The sequence below is a fragment of the Triticum urartu genome, chromosome 6 (assembly GCF_003073215.2).
Source record: "Triticum urartu cultivar G1812 chromosome 6, Tu2.1, whole genome shotgun sequence".
Taxonomy (NCBI): domain Eukaryota; kingdom Viridiplantae; phylum Streptophyta; class Magnoliopsida; order Poales; family Poaceae; genus Triticum; species Triticum urartu.
This window is the reverse complement of record NC_053027.1, coordinates 159443799-159459353: the sequence shown is the minus strand read 5'-3', so window position 1 is coordinate 159459353 and position 15555 is coordinate 159443799.

Sequence of the window (15555 nt, the reverse complement as noted above, 5' to 3'; positions counted from 1 at the left end):
AAAGTTGCATAGTAGACATCAGACCCCGAGACCGCTGTTGATGCCACTGTAATCGACGATGTCACTAACGACCCTTATCCCCTTTCAATAGAGCTTCCAGGCAAGCAAACCCCCCTTGATCATTCCAATATCACCCATTCCATTCTCTCTCATGCTTGCATTAGATTTTACTACTGTTATTGATTGCTCCTTTTCCAATGCAAAGCCTGCTTTTGTAACCCGCTATTGTACCTTAAATGCTTATCCTAAACTGCTTAGTATAGGCTGGTTTGTGATCCACGAGTGACCCCTCACCTTGTCCCAGTTGCCCCGACTTGATTACCAATGACTCAATCAATGTGATCGATGTCCAGAACCCGACACATCACATCACACCCTCCTTGCTCGACTCTACAGAGCTACTATCGAGTGCCGAGGGTGATACCTCGTAACAAACTCCTGATGATAACTCTGTAGTGTAGCTATTCGGTCATGGCCATCGAGGGCAATTCCTCCTTCACCACTCCTGATACAACTCTGTCGTGCAACACCTCAAATCACTACAAAAAAAGACACATCCGTGACATTTTGGGCCGAACGAAAAAAAATTCTGCCATACATATGACACTTCTATGACGATAATTGTGACAAAACCCGGTATCATCATAGATGTGGTGGGCTCCTACTTCCATGACAAAAAACCATGACAGAAAATGGGCTTTTCGTCCTAGGCGGGCCGGAGACGCAGCTGCATGACATTCTTTGGGCCGTCCATGACGGAAAAAATCGTGGTAGAAGCGAGGGCGAGGAAAATTTCGGGGAGTTCCCGGTTACGGTGGGAGGTCGGGGGCTGAGCGATGCGCGCTTCTCTCGTACACGTACGCGCGTGTGTGCGAGGCGTTGGCTCTAACTGAACCCGAGCGAGGCGTTGGGCTCTAACTGAACCCGAGTGATTGCACTGCAGGCTACACGTTACTGAACCCGCGCGATCAATCAATGGCTGTTAACTGAACCCGATCGAGCGATTCCTTCGCTACTGCTGCTAACTGAAGCCAATCGATGCTGCCTCTGGATGAACAGTGAGCGTTGGCGGTGGGGGGGGGTTGGATGAACAGTTCCCGGTGGGGGTGGATGAACAGGACATCGTGGTGTTGCCTCTGGATGAACAGGACCCCGATCGATCGAGCCGGTTGGGGCTGGATGAACAGGACCCCGTGGAGGGCTGGATGAACAGGACCACCCCGTGGAGGGCAGGATGAACAGTAGCCCGTGGAGGGGTGGTTGATCAGGAGCCCGTGGAGAGGGCTGGTTGAATAGTAGCCGGTGGAGTAGCGCACGGTGGAGGCTGGATGAACAGGAGCCCATGGATGAACAGTCGCAGGTGGAGGCTGGAGGAGGTCGACGGTGGATGAACAGTAGCTCGTGGAGGCTGGAGGGGGTCGACGGTGGAGATGAACAGTATCCCATGGAGTCCCGTTTTGCGGTACGCCACACCTCTCCCGATGAACAGGACCCCCGTTTCGACCGTAGCGCTCCAACACAAGTCCGTTTCATTCGTTCTACGGTACGCCACACCCCTCCCGATCAACAGGACCCCTGTTTCGACCGTAGGAGGTCCGTTTCCTCCGTTTTGCGGTACGCCAGACCCCTCCCGATCAACAGGATCCCGTTTCGAACGTGGCCGGTCGAACACAAGGCCGTTTCCTCCGTTCTGGGGTACGCCAGGCCTCGTTTCCATCGCCTATTCCGTCCAAGCCCTCCCGATGAACACGACCATGCATTCCGTTTCGACCCAGCCTGTTGGCTCCCACGCGTTCCGTTGCCTCCCCATGAACACGACGCATTCCGTTGCCTCGCCATGAACACGACGCATTCCGTTGCCTCCCCATGAACACGATGACGACGTTGTTTCTCCGTTCTGACCCAGCCATGTACACGAGCCCTGGCCGTACGTATGCGCGCGTAGGCGTTCGAGACCCCGCCCGTATGTACACATACGTGGCCGTATTTTCTTTCTTGCACCCTGGCCGTTGTACGTACATGTACATGCTACGTGCGCGCCTCTACTACGACACGTGCACGCCTCTACATCGACCAGTATGTCGGCGTTCTGGGAACGGGGGTCCCCAGACTTGCCTGCCTGCGGCCTGCGGCGTGGCTCAAAGGGGGGCCCAGCGCGGCCCATCTTCACCAACACAAACCCAAGACCCTCGCGAGGGGCCAAGCCTCGTGGGGCAGACGACGCGGAGCTTCCTCAGGCGCGGCCTCGTCAGGCTGGCTCACGAGGAGGCGGAGAGATCAAGGCGGGGTATCTCATGAGGTGCCCGTGACGCAAGCCATGACGACCGGGGGCGCCAGGCGGGTGCCAGCCCGCGCAGCGTCCTCCCTTCCTCTTTGGTGCAAAGGGGGCAAGCGCAGCCGCGGAGTACCGAGGCATCAGGCAAAGGTTGCCATTTCGGTGCAACGAGACCAAGACCAGGAGGGCTACGAGACGGAGGTCACCATGGAGCCCAAGACGGCGTCATCACCAGAACTTTGCGCAGGCAAAGACTGCTTTTGTCAGGATAGTTGATACTAGCTGTCCCCCTTCAAATTAGCCCGCCATTGTTGGCTCCCTTCCCGCTCGATCTTTGGGAAGAGGACCAGGGCCTCTATAAATAGGACCAGCCACCCGCAGAGCAAAGGGCGGCTGGGAAGAAAGAGCTGGCCAGAGAGTTGGAAAGGGAGAGAAGATCAGGTAGAGAGAGAGAGGGGGGGTGACTGAGCTCCTCCTAGCAGTTCATCGCCCCAGCCAAGAGCAGACCCTCGCGAGGCTGTTCCTCCTTGTATTGTTCATCATCATCAGCCCAAGAGGCAATCCACCACCCCACACACTGGAGTAGGGTATTACACCACAACGGTGGCCCGAACCAGTATAAACCCTGTGTCTCTTGTGTTGTTCTTTCCTTAGTTTAGATCCTAGTAAGGCGGAGGAGTGTAGGTAGGCAGGAGGCGAAATCTCTGCGCGCACCCCACTGTTCGAACCTCAAGGGTCTCCCAGTGTACTTCACCTCGTTGAGCACCCAGTGTACTTCATCAGCACGGTGCTGCGGGATGCAAGGGCACGATACCCCATGCCTCAGAAACTCCTCCTCGCGCTACTGATGGCCTCGCGCAAGCTGCGGCACTATTTTCAGGGTCACCCCATCAAGGTCGTCTCGTCATACCCCCTGGAGAGAGTACTCAGGAGCCCTAATTCAGCTGGAAGGGTAGCTGAGTGGAACATAGAACTGCAAGCGTTTCAGCTCGAATTCAGCACGACCAGAGTCATCAAGGGAGCAGCGTTGGCGGATTTTGTGGCAGAATGGACGGAGGCGCCAGGCCTCAAGGCCGACGAGGATCGGTCCCTGTCCCCGGGAAGCGAGGTGCCAGAAGGCTGGGTCATGTATTTCGATGGGGCGTTCTCCAGGCATGGCGCTGGGGCTGGGGCAGTGCTTATATCGCCCGCTCAGGACAAGCTCTATTACGCCGTGCAGCTCTGTTTCCAGCAAGGTGAAAAGGTCTCCAACAACATAGCAGAGTATGAAGGTTTAATAGAGGGCTTGAAGGCCGCGGCTGCCCTGGGGGTGAAACGCCTCACCATCAAGGGCGATTCGCAGCTCCTTGTCAATTTCTCCAACAAGGTGTACGAGCCGAAGGATGAGCACATGGAAGCCTACCGAGCAGAGGTCCGCAAGATGGAGAAGCGGTTCTGGGGGTTGGAGTTGCAGCATGTGCCCCGTGGCACCAATTAGGAGGCCGACGACATCGCCAAACGGGCGTCCAGGCGGTTACCTCAGGAGCCTGGTGTTCTCGAGGAGCGACTCTTCAAGCCATCAGCCCTGCCGTCGTTATCGAACATGGCTCAGCCCCGAGAGGAGCTCCCCCAGCCACCTGCCTCAGGGGCTCCGGCCTGTGGCCCGGCCCCAGGAAGCACGTCTGCTTCCTGACGATGGAACCTCAGGAGGATGTTGGGTCGCGGAGCTCCGGAGTTACCTAACGCAAGGGACCCTGCCGGAGAAGGAGGAGAAGCAGAGCGAGTGGCACGCAGGCCACGGCATACTGCATCAAGGATGGAGAGCTCCACCGGAGGCGGCCAAACGATGTATCCTTGCGCTGCATCCTCCAGGGAGCAAGGGAAGGAACTGCTGGAAGATATAACACGGCGGAGATGTGGACATCATTCATCATCACGGACCCTCGTCGGCAAGGCGTTCCGCAGTGGGTTTTATTGGCCCACCGCGCTCAATGACGCCGTCGAACTAGTGAAAGCTTGTGAGGCCTGTCAGTTCCACGCCAAGCAGATCCATCAGCCAGCAGGAGGCTTGCAGACTATACCCCTTTCGTGGCCATTCGCAGTCTGGGGGCTGGATATCTTGGGCCCGTTTCCTCGGGCGCCTGGGGGCTACCGCTACCTCTACGTCGCCGTGGACAAGTTCACAAGTGGGATGAAGTAAGAGGCTGTCCGCACCATTTCCCGGCGGGTTCCCGCGGTCAAGTTCATCAAGGGCATCAATGAGCCGGTTCCGGGGTGCCGAATCGCATCAATCACGGGACAACGTTCGCAGTTTACCAGTAACCTCTTTCAAAAACATACTTGCTAACCTTGGAACGCAGATATGCTACGCTCGGTGGCCGCACCCCTGAAGCAACGGCCAGGCCGAGCGAGCCAACGCGGAAGGTCCTGAGGGGCCTCAGACCAGGAACGTCAAGAAGAAGCTGGAGGCCTGCCGGCAGAGGTTGTACGACGAGCTTCAGTCCGTGGTTGTGTCCATCCGCACAACCGCGACCAAGCCCGACTGAAGAGACCCGTCTTCCTGGTCTAGGACCCGATGGTCCCCCTCACGAGGTCAGACGTCGCCCGTGCGGGTCTTGGCGTTGACGAGGCGCAGCAGGACCGCCATGCGGGGGATGGGACCTCGTGCTTGGGGGAGAACGTCGCCGAAGAAGCCACACTACGAGCAGTGAGGTACCAACAAGCACTGCGGGCGATAATCACTGCCGCAACATCCCCCAGAACCTCGAGGTAGGAGACCTCGTGCTCAGGCGGGTTTCTCCTCCAGGGAGGGGCTGGCACAAGCTCTCTCCCATGTGGGAGGCCTGTTCAAAGTTGTTCATGTTTCCAGGCCCGGCTCCGCGCGCTTGAGACTCAGGAGGGGCTGCCAGTCCAGAATGCATGGAACATCCAGCACCTCCGGAGGGTTCTAACCCCTAAAAAAGGCCCAGGGAGCCTGTGAAGAAGGCGAATGCCTGTGAAGCTATCGCGTTTTGGAAAAGGCCCGGAGCCTGTGAAGAAGGCGAATGCCTGTGAAGCTATCGCGTTTTGGAAAAGGCCTAGAGCCTGTGAAGAAGGCGAATGCCTGTGAAGCTATCGCGTTTTGGAAAAGGCCCGGAGCCTGTGAAGAAGGCCAACGCCTGTGAAGCTCGCCGCCCGTGACACTCTCACGTAATAATGAGTTGGGGCTGTACACCCCCCGGAGTCTCAGGAGCGCCAGCCTCAGGCCCTGGGGCTCCCTCAGGCGCGGCCTCGTCAGGCTGGCTCACGAGGAGGCGGAGAGATCAAGGTGGGGTATCTCACTAGGTGCCCGTGACGCAAGCCATGACGACCGGGGGCGCCAGGCGGGTGCCAGCCCGCGCAGCGTCCTCCCTTCCTCTTTGGTGCAAAGGGGGCAAGCGCAGCCGCAAAGTACTGAGGCATTAGGCATAGGTTGCCATTTCGGTGCAATGAGACCAAGACCAGGAGGACTACGAGACGGAGGTCACCGTGGAGCCCAAGACGGCATCATCACCAGAACTTTGCGCAGGCGAAGACTGCTTTTGTCAGGATAGTTGATACTAGCTGTCCCCCTTCAAATTAGCCCGCCATTGTTGGCTCCCTTCCCGCTCGATATTTGGGAAGAGGACTAGGGCCTCTATAAATAGGACCAGCCACCCACAGAGCAAAGGGCGGCTGGGAAGAAAGAGCTGGCCAGAGAGTTGGAAAGGGAGAGAAGATCAGGTAGAGAGAGAGAGGGGTGACTGAGCTCCTCCAAGCAGTTCATCGCCCCAGCCAAGAGCAGACCCTCGCGAGGCTGTTCCTCCTTGTATTGTTCATCATCATCAGCCCAAGAGGTAATCCACCACCCCACACACTGGAGTAGGGTATTACACCACAACGGTGGCCCGAACCAGTATAAACCCTGTGTCTCTTGTGTTGTTCTTTCCTTAGTTTAGATCCTAGTAAGGCAGAGGAGTGCAGGTAGGCAGGAGGCGAAATCTCCGCGCGCACCCCAGTGTTCGAACCTCAAGGGTCTGCCGGAACCCGAAATCCGACATTTGGCGCGCCAGGTAGGGGTGCACCGGGATTCGTCTCCCACCACCCCGTTCTCCTCCGACCATCACGACCATGTCTGACGTTCGTCGGGCCCGCGCTGAGCGCCGGGCCGCGCTCGCTTCCCGCGTCGCCCAGACGGCCCCTGTTGGCGGGCGTCCTCGTCGTTCCCCGTCGCCTGCCGTCAACGCCGCCACCGGCCCAGCGGGGGACGAGCAGCGAGCATCGTCCCAGCATCTGCCCGTGCGGCAAGACGGCCGCACCGCAACTCCCTCGCTCACCCCAGCTGGTTCTTCGTCCCGCGCGCTCCGCGCGCCCATGGAGCCCTGCAACCTCTCCCCCGCCCATCGTGCTGCACCAACACCCATGGTCGTCGCGGCCCTCTTGGGTGGCTCGCAGGCGCCGCCTACAAGTCACCACGTCAAGCCGTTCATCCGCCGGGTCAGCGCCGCTTCCACGCGGCAGGGGGCTCCCCTAGACCGGGCGGTGCCCGAGACCGGCCTGACCTTCAGCTCGGAGGACCACCCCTCCAACTCGGCCTGCTCGGGTGCGCTCCCCATGCTATGCACCCCCACCATCTGCCAGGTGGCCGTCACCAGAACCCTCATTGATGGCGGCGCGGGCCTCAGCATGCTCTCGGTCGAGGCCTTCAACCTCCTCTGCATACCCCTGGAACGGCTGCCACCTAGCCGGCCCTTCTCAGGCGTTCGGGGCAAGTCGTCCAGCTCCTTGGGACAGATCCAGCTCCCAGTAACTTTCGGCACCTATGACAACTTCTGCACGGAGCTGGTCGACTTCGACATCGCCCCCATCGGCCTCCCCTACAATGCTATCCTCGGCTACTCAGCGCTGGCCCAGTTCATGGCCGCGACGCACCCGGCGTACAACCTTATGAAGATGCCCGGGAGTAGCGGTGTCCTCACTGTGCACGGGGACACCGGGGACGCGCTGCGGGTGCTCAAGCTCGCCTTCAAGACGGCGGCATCGGCACAGCCTGCCAACTTGGAGACCCCCGGGCCCAAGGGGGCTGCACCCGCCAAGAAGAAACAATTGTTCACCCAAGACAAGGCAGAAACCAAGCAGATACCCGTCGATGAGGACGGATCCACCAACGCCACTTTCACCATAGGCACCCACCTCAAACCCGAGCAGGAGAAGGCCCTGGTCGGGTTCCTGCGTGCAAACAAGAAGGTATTCGCTTGGGAGCCCGACCAGTTGGCAGGTATCCCTAGGAGTGTAATCTAGCATCACCTCAACGTGTGCCCCAACGTGCGCCCTGTGAAGCAGAAGGCCACGCGACAGTCCACAGAGAAACAGGCCTTCATTGTCCAAGAGACCCGCAAATTGGAAGCCGCTGGGGTCATTCGCGAGGTCCGATACCCGGATTGGTTGGCCAACCCTGTCGTTGTGCCAAAGAAGGGAGGGAAGGAGCGCATGTGTGCCAACTTCACCAACCTCAACAAAGCATGCCCGCAAGATCCGTTCCCGCTCCCCCGCATCGACCAGATCGTCGATTCCACTGCGGAATGCGACCTGTTATGCTTCTTGGATGCCTTCTCTGGGTATCACCAGATCAAGATGGCGGTAGAAGACGTCGAGAAGACAGCCTTCCTAACCCCGTGTGGGGTATACTGCTACACATGCATGCCATTCTGGCTACGTAACGCAGGGGCGACCTTCCAGCGGCTGATGCACATCACCTTGGGCCCGTAGCTCGGGAAGAATGTTGAAGCTTACGTCGATGACATTGTGGTAAAGTCTCGGGAGGCCGGGACCTTGATAGAAGACTTGGAGGAAACCTTCGCGAGCCTCAACGCAGTGAACCTACAGCTCAACCCAGAGAAGTGTGTGTTCGGAGTCCCCTCGGGCAAGCTCTTGGGTTTCCTCATGTCCCACCGAGGCATCGAGGCTAACCTGGAGAAGGTCAAGGCGGTGGAAGACATGAGCCCACCAAAGACCCTCAGAGAAATGCAGAAGCTCACGGGGCGCGCGACCGTGCTAGGGCGCTTCATCTCCAAGTTGGGGGAACGAGCACTGCCCTTCTTCCAGCTAATGACGAAAAAGGGGCCCTTCAAGTGGACTGAAGAGGCCAACAAGGCGTGCCAGGATCTCAAGAGATACCTGACCAGCCCACCGGTCATGGTGGCACCGCGCCCTCAAGAGCCCCTGGTGCTTTACCTCGCCGCCACTCCCTACTCCGCCAGCGCAGCCTTGGTGGCAGTCAGAGAGGAGCGCCAAATCAAAACCGTGGCAGCAGCCCGGGACAAGGCAGAACAGGGACAAGGAAGGCCTACAGAAACCGCCACCATGGCTAAGGAGGATCAGCCACCACAGAGGGGCGCACCAGAGGCGGAAGAGGCCCCTCTTCCAGATGGCCAGTCTCAGGAGGCCTCATTGCCTCAAGGGGCGCCACGGTCTCCGAAGGGAGCCACCAGCACTGACGCACTCCACCTCGTTGAGCACCCAGTGTACTTCGTCAGCACGGTGCTGCGGGATGCAAGGGCACGATACCCCATGCCTTAGAAACTCCTCCTCGCGCTACTGATGGCCTCGCGCAAGCTGCGGCACTATTTTCAGGGTCACCCCATCAAGGTCGTCTCGTCATACCCCCTGGAGAGAGTACTCAGGAGCCCTAATTCAGCTGGAAGGGTAGCTGAGTGGAACATAGAACTGCAAGCATTTCAGCTCGAATTCAGCACGACCAGAGTCATCAAGGGAGCAGCATTGGCGGATTTTGTGGCAGAATGGACGGAGGCGCCAGGCCTCAAGGCCGACGAGGATCGGTCCCTGTCCCCGGGAAGCGAGGCGCCAGAAGGCTGGGTCATGTATTTCGATGGGGCGTTCTCCAGGCATGGCGCTGGGGCTGGGGCAGTGCTTATATCGCCCGCTCAGGACAAGCTCTATTACGCCGTGCAGCTCTGTTTCCAGCAAGGTGAAAAGGTCTCCAACAACATAGCAGAGTATGAAGGTTTAATAGAGGGCTTGAAGGCCGCGGCTGCCCTGGGGGTGAAACGCCTCACCATCAAGGGCGATTCGCAGCTCCTTGTCAATTTCTCCAACAAGGTGTACGAGCCGAAGGATGAGCACATGGAAGCCTACCGAGCAGAGGTCCGCAAGATGGAGAAGCGGTTCTGGGGGTTGGAGTTGCAGCATGTGCCCCGTGGCACCAATCAGGAGGCCGACGACATCGCCAAACGGGCGTCCAGGCGGTTACCTCAGGAGCCTGGTGTTCTCGAGGAGCGACTCTTCAAGCCATCAGCCCTGCCGTCGTTATCGAACATGGCTCAGCCCCGAGAGGAGCTCCCCCAGCCACCTGCCTCAGGGGCTCCGGCCTGTGGCCCGGCCCCAGGAGCACGTCTGCTCCTGACGATGGAACCTCAGGAGGGATGTTGGGTCGCGGAGCTCCGGAGTTACCTAACGCAAGGGACCCTGCCGGAGAAGGAGGAGGAAGCAGAGCGAGTGGCACGCCAGGCCACGGCATACTGCATCAAGGATGGAGAGCTCCACCGGAGGCGGCCAAACGATGTATCCCTGCGCTGCATCTCCAGGGAGCAAGGGAAGGAACTGCTGGAAGATATACACGGCGGAGATTGTGGACATCATTCATCATCACGGACCCTCGTCGGCAAGGCGTTCCGCAGTGGGTTTTATTGGCCCACCGCGCTCAATGACGCCGTCGAACTAGTGAAAGCTTGTGAGGCCTGTCAGTTCCACGCCAAGCAGATCCATCAGCCAGCAGGAGGCTTGCAGACTATACCCCTTTCGTGGCCATTCGCAGTCTGGGGGCTGGATATCTTGGGCCCGTTTCCTCGGGCGCCTGGGGGCTACCGCTACCTCTACGTCGCCGTGGACAAGTTCACCAAGTGGGCTGAAGTAGAGGCTGTCCGCACCATTCCCGCGGGTTCCGTGGTCAAGTTCATCAAGGGCATCATGAGCCGGTTCGGGGTGCCGAATCGCATCATCACGGACAACGGTTCGCAGTTTACCAGTAACCTCTTCAAAACATATTGTGCTAACCTTGGAACGCAGATATGCTACGCTTCGGTGGCGCACCCCTGAAGCAACGGCCAGGCCGAGCGAGCCAACGCGGAGGTCCTGAGGGGCCTCAAGACCAGGACGTTCAAGAAGAAGCTGGAGGCCTGCGGCAGAGGTTGGTACGACGAGCTTCAGTCCGTGTTGTGGTCCATCCGCACAACCGCGACCAAGCCGACTGGAGAGACCCCGTTCTTCCTGGTCTACGGAGCCGAAGTAGTCCTCCCTCACGAGGTCAGACGTCGCTCCGTGCGGGTCTTGGCGTTTGACGAGGCGCAGCAGGACGCCATGCGGGGGATGGACCTCGTGCTGGGGGAGGAATGTCGCCGAGAAGCCACACTACGAGCAGTGAGGTACCAACAAGCACTGCGGCGATATCACTGCCGCAACATCCTCCCCAGAACTCTCGAGGTAGGAGACCTCGTGCTCAGGCGGGTTCTCTCCAGGGAGGGGCTGCACAAGCTCTCTCCCATGTGGGAGGGCCCGTTCAAAGTTGTTCATGTTTCCAGGCCCGGCTCCGCGCGCTTGGAGACTCAGGAGGGGGTGCCAGTCCAGAATGCATGGAACATCCAGCACCTCCGGAGGTTCTACCCCTAAAAAGGCCCGGAGCCTGTGAAGAAGGCGAATGCCTGTGAAGCTATCGCGTTTTGGAAAAGGCCCGGAGCCTGTGAAGAAGGCGAATGCCTGTGAAGCTATCGCGTTTTGGAAAAGGCCTAGAGCCTGTGAAGAAGGCGAATGCCTGTGAAGCTATCGCGTTTTGGAAAAGGCCCGGAGCATGTGAAGAAGGCCAACGCCTGTGAAGCTCGCCGCCCGTGACACTCTCACGTAATAATGAGTTGGGGCTGTACACCCCCCGGAGTCTCAGGAGCGCCGGCCTCAGGCCCTGGGGCTCCCTCCCACGCCCAGTGGCAGCACTTAGCTCCGCGCTGGTGAGAAGACGTCGAAGACTAGATTAGGTGCCGGACGCGGCTTTTCATTTGCTTTCCGCAGTTGGCTTGTTCCTTCTCATTCGAAGTTTTATTGAAGTTGTTGCCGTCTTTGGCTTGTGGTTCTTCGACTTTTCACTCTCCTGCCTCGACTTCTCTTGTGCAAGGCCTCGCGAGGAGGGCAGTTGAGCACCCTCGCGAGTGTTCCTATCTTAGCCATTCAAAGAATTCGCGGCCTGGGCCCCTTACAGGAGCACCCCTCCAGTCCGTGCCTCACGGGCACCGCGACACAAACAAAGGGCCTGGGTCGGTCGCCCCCCCACGGCCGGGGCCGGGAACTATCCATTCTCAGGCACGTAGCCGGAAGGTACGGTAACGAAAGCAAAACGATGATTAATAGCAATAACCCAAACACGCCCCCGCGGGGCTCCACACTATTGTCTTTGTTACGCAGGAAAAAGGAAAAGAAAGAACAAATCTGGTGCGGCTCGCCTCACACCGGCCCGTAGGGAAGGCCCGAGCTGCCTCCGGAGCTCAGGCGGACTCCCTCTCGCGCTTCACCGGGGCGCGACGGCGGGCGAACACGTTGCCACCCCCAAGCAGATACGACGGCATGGAGGCTGACCGTGGCCCCCGCTAGAAGAGTCGCCACCCGAAGAAGAACCGGAGAAGCTTGAGGAACCCTGAGCACCGCCGGCCGCGCGAGCGCTGCCCTCTCCATCATCGCCGGAGCTGGGTTCCCAGCCGCGGTCGTCACCCTCGGGGCAACACCCTGCGCAGCGACCATCTTCCCCAAACACCCTCACGTAGAGGGTGGCATCGCCGTCGAACTTGAAGTGTAGGGTGCACCGACGGCTCAGGCCACGCGCGCGGGCAAACGTCTGCCAACCGCGGGTCAGGAATAGGCTCCCGGCCGCGGAGACCTCCAGTGAGACCCATGAGGCCCGGCTGCAGCAGCCGTCGGCCTGGAGCCAGAGGCCGCCCGGGGCGCCGGCCGGGAGCTCGCCAAGGAGGAAGCGAGGAAGTGGAAGCCGGGTGCTGGTCGGCCCCGCTGACCACACGACAAACTCCGGCAGCACTTCAGCAGCGCGAAAGCGCGGCCTAGGGGGACGCGCAGTCGGAGCACGCCCCCCAGCCGCAGCAATCCGCCCGTTGCTGTGCTGAAGATCGCCTCCACGGCCGCGAGGAGCCACCGTGGTGGTCACAGGATGTTTACGAGGGCGCCCTCGGCCGCGCTTGGGTGGGGTAGAGGCAAGCTCAACCTGGTGAGCCTTCCCTTTCTCTGCGGCCGAGAACCTCCTTGACAGGGCCATGAAGAAAAGGAGAAGCAAGGAGGGATGAACTGGAAGGGCGCGCGCTGGTCCATACTTATAACTAGCGATGGCCAACCAACGGCCCCCATGATCGCAGGTAATTATGACCCGCTTTGCATGCAGGGACTTGTCCAATCCGTGCAGTTGTCGAGGCGCCATGGGGAAGTGGAGATGCCCACATCCAATCAACCGCCACGCGGCGCCCAAGGCCGCAGGCTGTTAGGGCCCGCGGCGCTTCGCTCTTGCCCTTCCGCCTCCCTACACGGCCAAGTCCGGGCGCGCCTTGGGCCCGGGGGCTACTGTCGGTGTTCTGGGAACGGGGGTCCCCAGACTTGCCTGCCTGCGGCCTGCGGCGTGGCTCAAAGGGGGCCCCAGCGCGGCCCATCTTCATCAACACAAACCCAAGACCCTCGCGAGGGTCCAAGCCTCGCGGGGCGGATGACGCGGAGCTTCCTCAGGCGCGGCCTCGTCAGGCTGGCTCACGAGGAGGCGGAGAGATCAAGGTGGGGTATCTCACTAGGTGCCCGTGACGCAAGCCATGACGACCGGGGGCGCCAGGCGGGTGCCAGCCCGCGCAGCGTCCTCCCTTCCTCTTTGGTGCAAAGGGGGCAAGCGCAGCCGCGAAGTACTGAGGCATTAGGCAAAGGTTGCCATTTCGGTGCAACGAGACCAAGACCAGGAGGACTACGAGACGGAGGTCACCGTGGAGCCCAAGACGGCATCATCACCAGAACTTTGCGCAGGCGAAGACTGCTTTTGTCAGGATAGTTGATACTAGCTGTCCCCCTTCAAATTAGCCCGCCATTGTTGGCTCCCTTCCCGCTCGATATTTGGGAAGAGGACCAGGGCCTCTATAAATAGGACCAGCCACCCACAGAGCAAAGGGCGGCTGGGAAGAAAGAGCTGGCCAGAGAGTTGGAAAGGGAGAGAAGATCAGGTAGAGAGAGAGAGAGGGGTGACTGAGCTCCTCCTAGCAGTTCATCGCCCCAGCCAAGAGCAGACCCTCGCGAGGCTGTTCCTCCTTGTATTGTTCATCATCATCAGCCCAAGAGGCAATCCACCACCCCACACACTGGAGTAGGGTATTACACCACAACGGTGGCCCAAACCAGTATAAACCCTGTGTCTCTTGTGTTGTTCTTTCCTTAGTTTAGATCCTAGTAAGGTGGAGGAGTGCAGGTAGGCAGGAGGCGAAATCTCCGCGCGCACCCCACTGTTCGAACCTCAAGGGTCTCCCGGAACCCGAAATCCGACACAGTATATATGTACGTACACGTTCGCGACAAGAATAACAACGCTACGTACGCTTCGACCAGATGGGTCCCGACTGTCAGGCACTTCCTTGCGTGCGAAGATGTAGCTGGTGGGTCCCAGCAGTCAGGGGCAAACATTTTTTTTGCGAAATACGGTGGCCCGTCCGGTGGGTCCCCGCTGTCAGGTGGAGGAATAATTATTTTGCGCGTAATAAGGAGGCACTTCCTTGCTGCGGCCGTGGACCCACCTGTCAGCGTCTCCACGCACAGTACTCTTCCGATGGAAGTCAGTCGTTGACCACATTAACCACGCCGCGCCGAGGGCACCACGGCGGTGGACGACGGCGAGGCCTAGGAAGGGAACGACGCGGAACCGCGGAAGACACGGTAGTGGAAGCCCGCGCGGAGAGGAGTACGATGGTTCACTGGTTCGGCTGCGGTGTGAGGCTGCCGTCAGCGTAGGGCATGGCCAGCGGTGGGAATAGTAGGGGGAGGTGAGGCCTCCGCGGCAGCACAGCCAGCCACGGGAGGCAGGAGCATGCGGCACAACCGGTGCTGCTTTGGGCGGCTGGAGCAAGAAGACCAGAGGTTGAAGAAGCACTGCGGCCGTTGGATGGACATCGTACGGTCACTGGAGCTAGAATCGTTCATATTGACTAAGTTGACAAAGCCCTTCGTCCCCGTCAACTTAGTAGGCCCACAAGTCAGCCTCCCACCAAGGTGGGTCCCAGCTAGCCGGGGGAGTATTCATTTTTTTGTGCGTAATAAGGAGGCACTTCCGGAGGGTCCGAGCTGAAAGCGGGGGGAACGTTTTTTTCACGAAATACGGTGGCCCGTCCGGTGGGTCCTAGCAGTCAGGGGGAAACGATTTTTTTCGCAAAATACTGGTGGCCCGTCCGGTGGGTCCCCGCTGTCAGGTGGAGAAATAATTATTTTCCACGTAATAAGGAGGCACTTCCTTGCGGCTGCCGTGGACCCAGCTGTCAGCCTCTCCACGTACAGTACTCTTCCGATGGAAGTCGGTCATTGACCACATTGACCACGCCACGCCGAGAGCACCACGGCGGTGGATGACGGCGAGGCATAGGAAGGGGACGACGCGGAGCCGGGGAAGACGCGGCAGTGGATGCCCACACGAAGAGGAGTACGCTCGTTCACCGGTTCGGCTGCGGTGTGAGGCTGCCGTCGCCGCAGAATAACAGGGGGTGTGGGTGAGTAGAGGGATGCCCTGGCCAGCGGTGGGAGTAGTAGGGGCGCTGAGGCCTGCGCGGCAGCACAGCCGACCACGGGAGGCGGGAGTAGGTGGTCCCGCCGGCGCTGCTTTGGTGGCTGGAGCAAGAAGACCAGAGATTGAAGAAACATGACGGCCGTTGGATTGACATGCAACGGTTACGTCTGCTAGAATCATTTGTTGACGTATATAATAACTAAAAAAATCTTGCATACGCGTCAACTAAACAGGCCCACAAGTCAGACCACTCCCTCTTTTTTTAATTATTTATATATAGCTGATGGCAACTTCTTATGCAATTTATTGCAGTCTTTTTTTTGGTTGGCCAGGGCCAATTTCGCATATTTCTGTGGGTTCCAAACTATTTTTAATACCGAAATGTCCAGCCAGATTTAAAGTACTTTGAAGATATATTTAAATTAGGTTAATGCCCAGTGAAATAGGAATCTGAAAACGTAATAAAATTCGGAAATTATAAAGTAATTGCCAATTT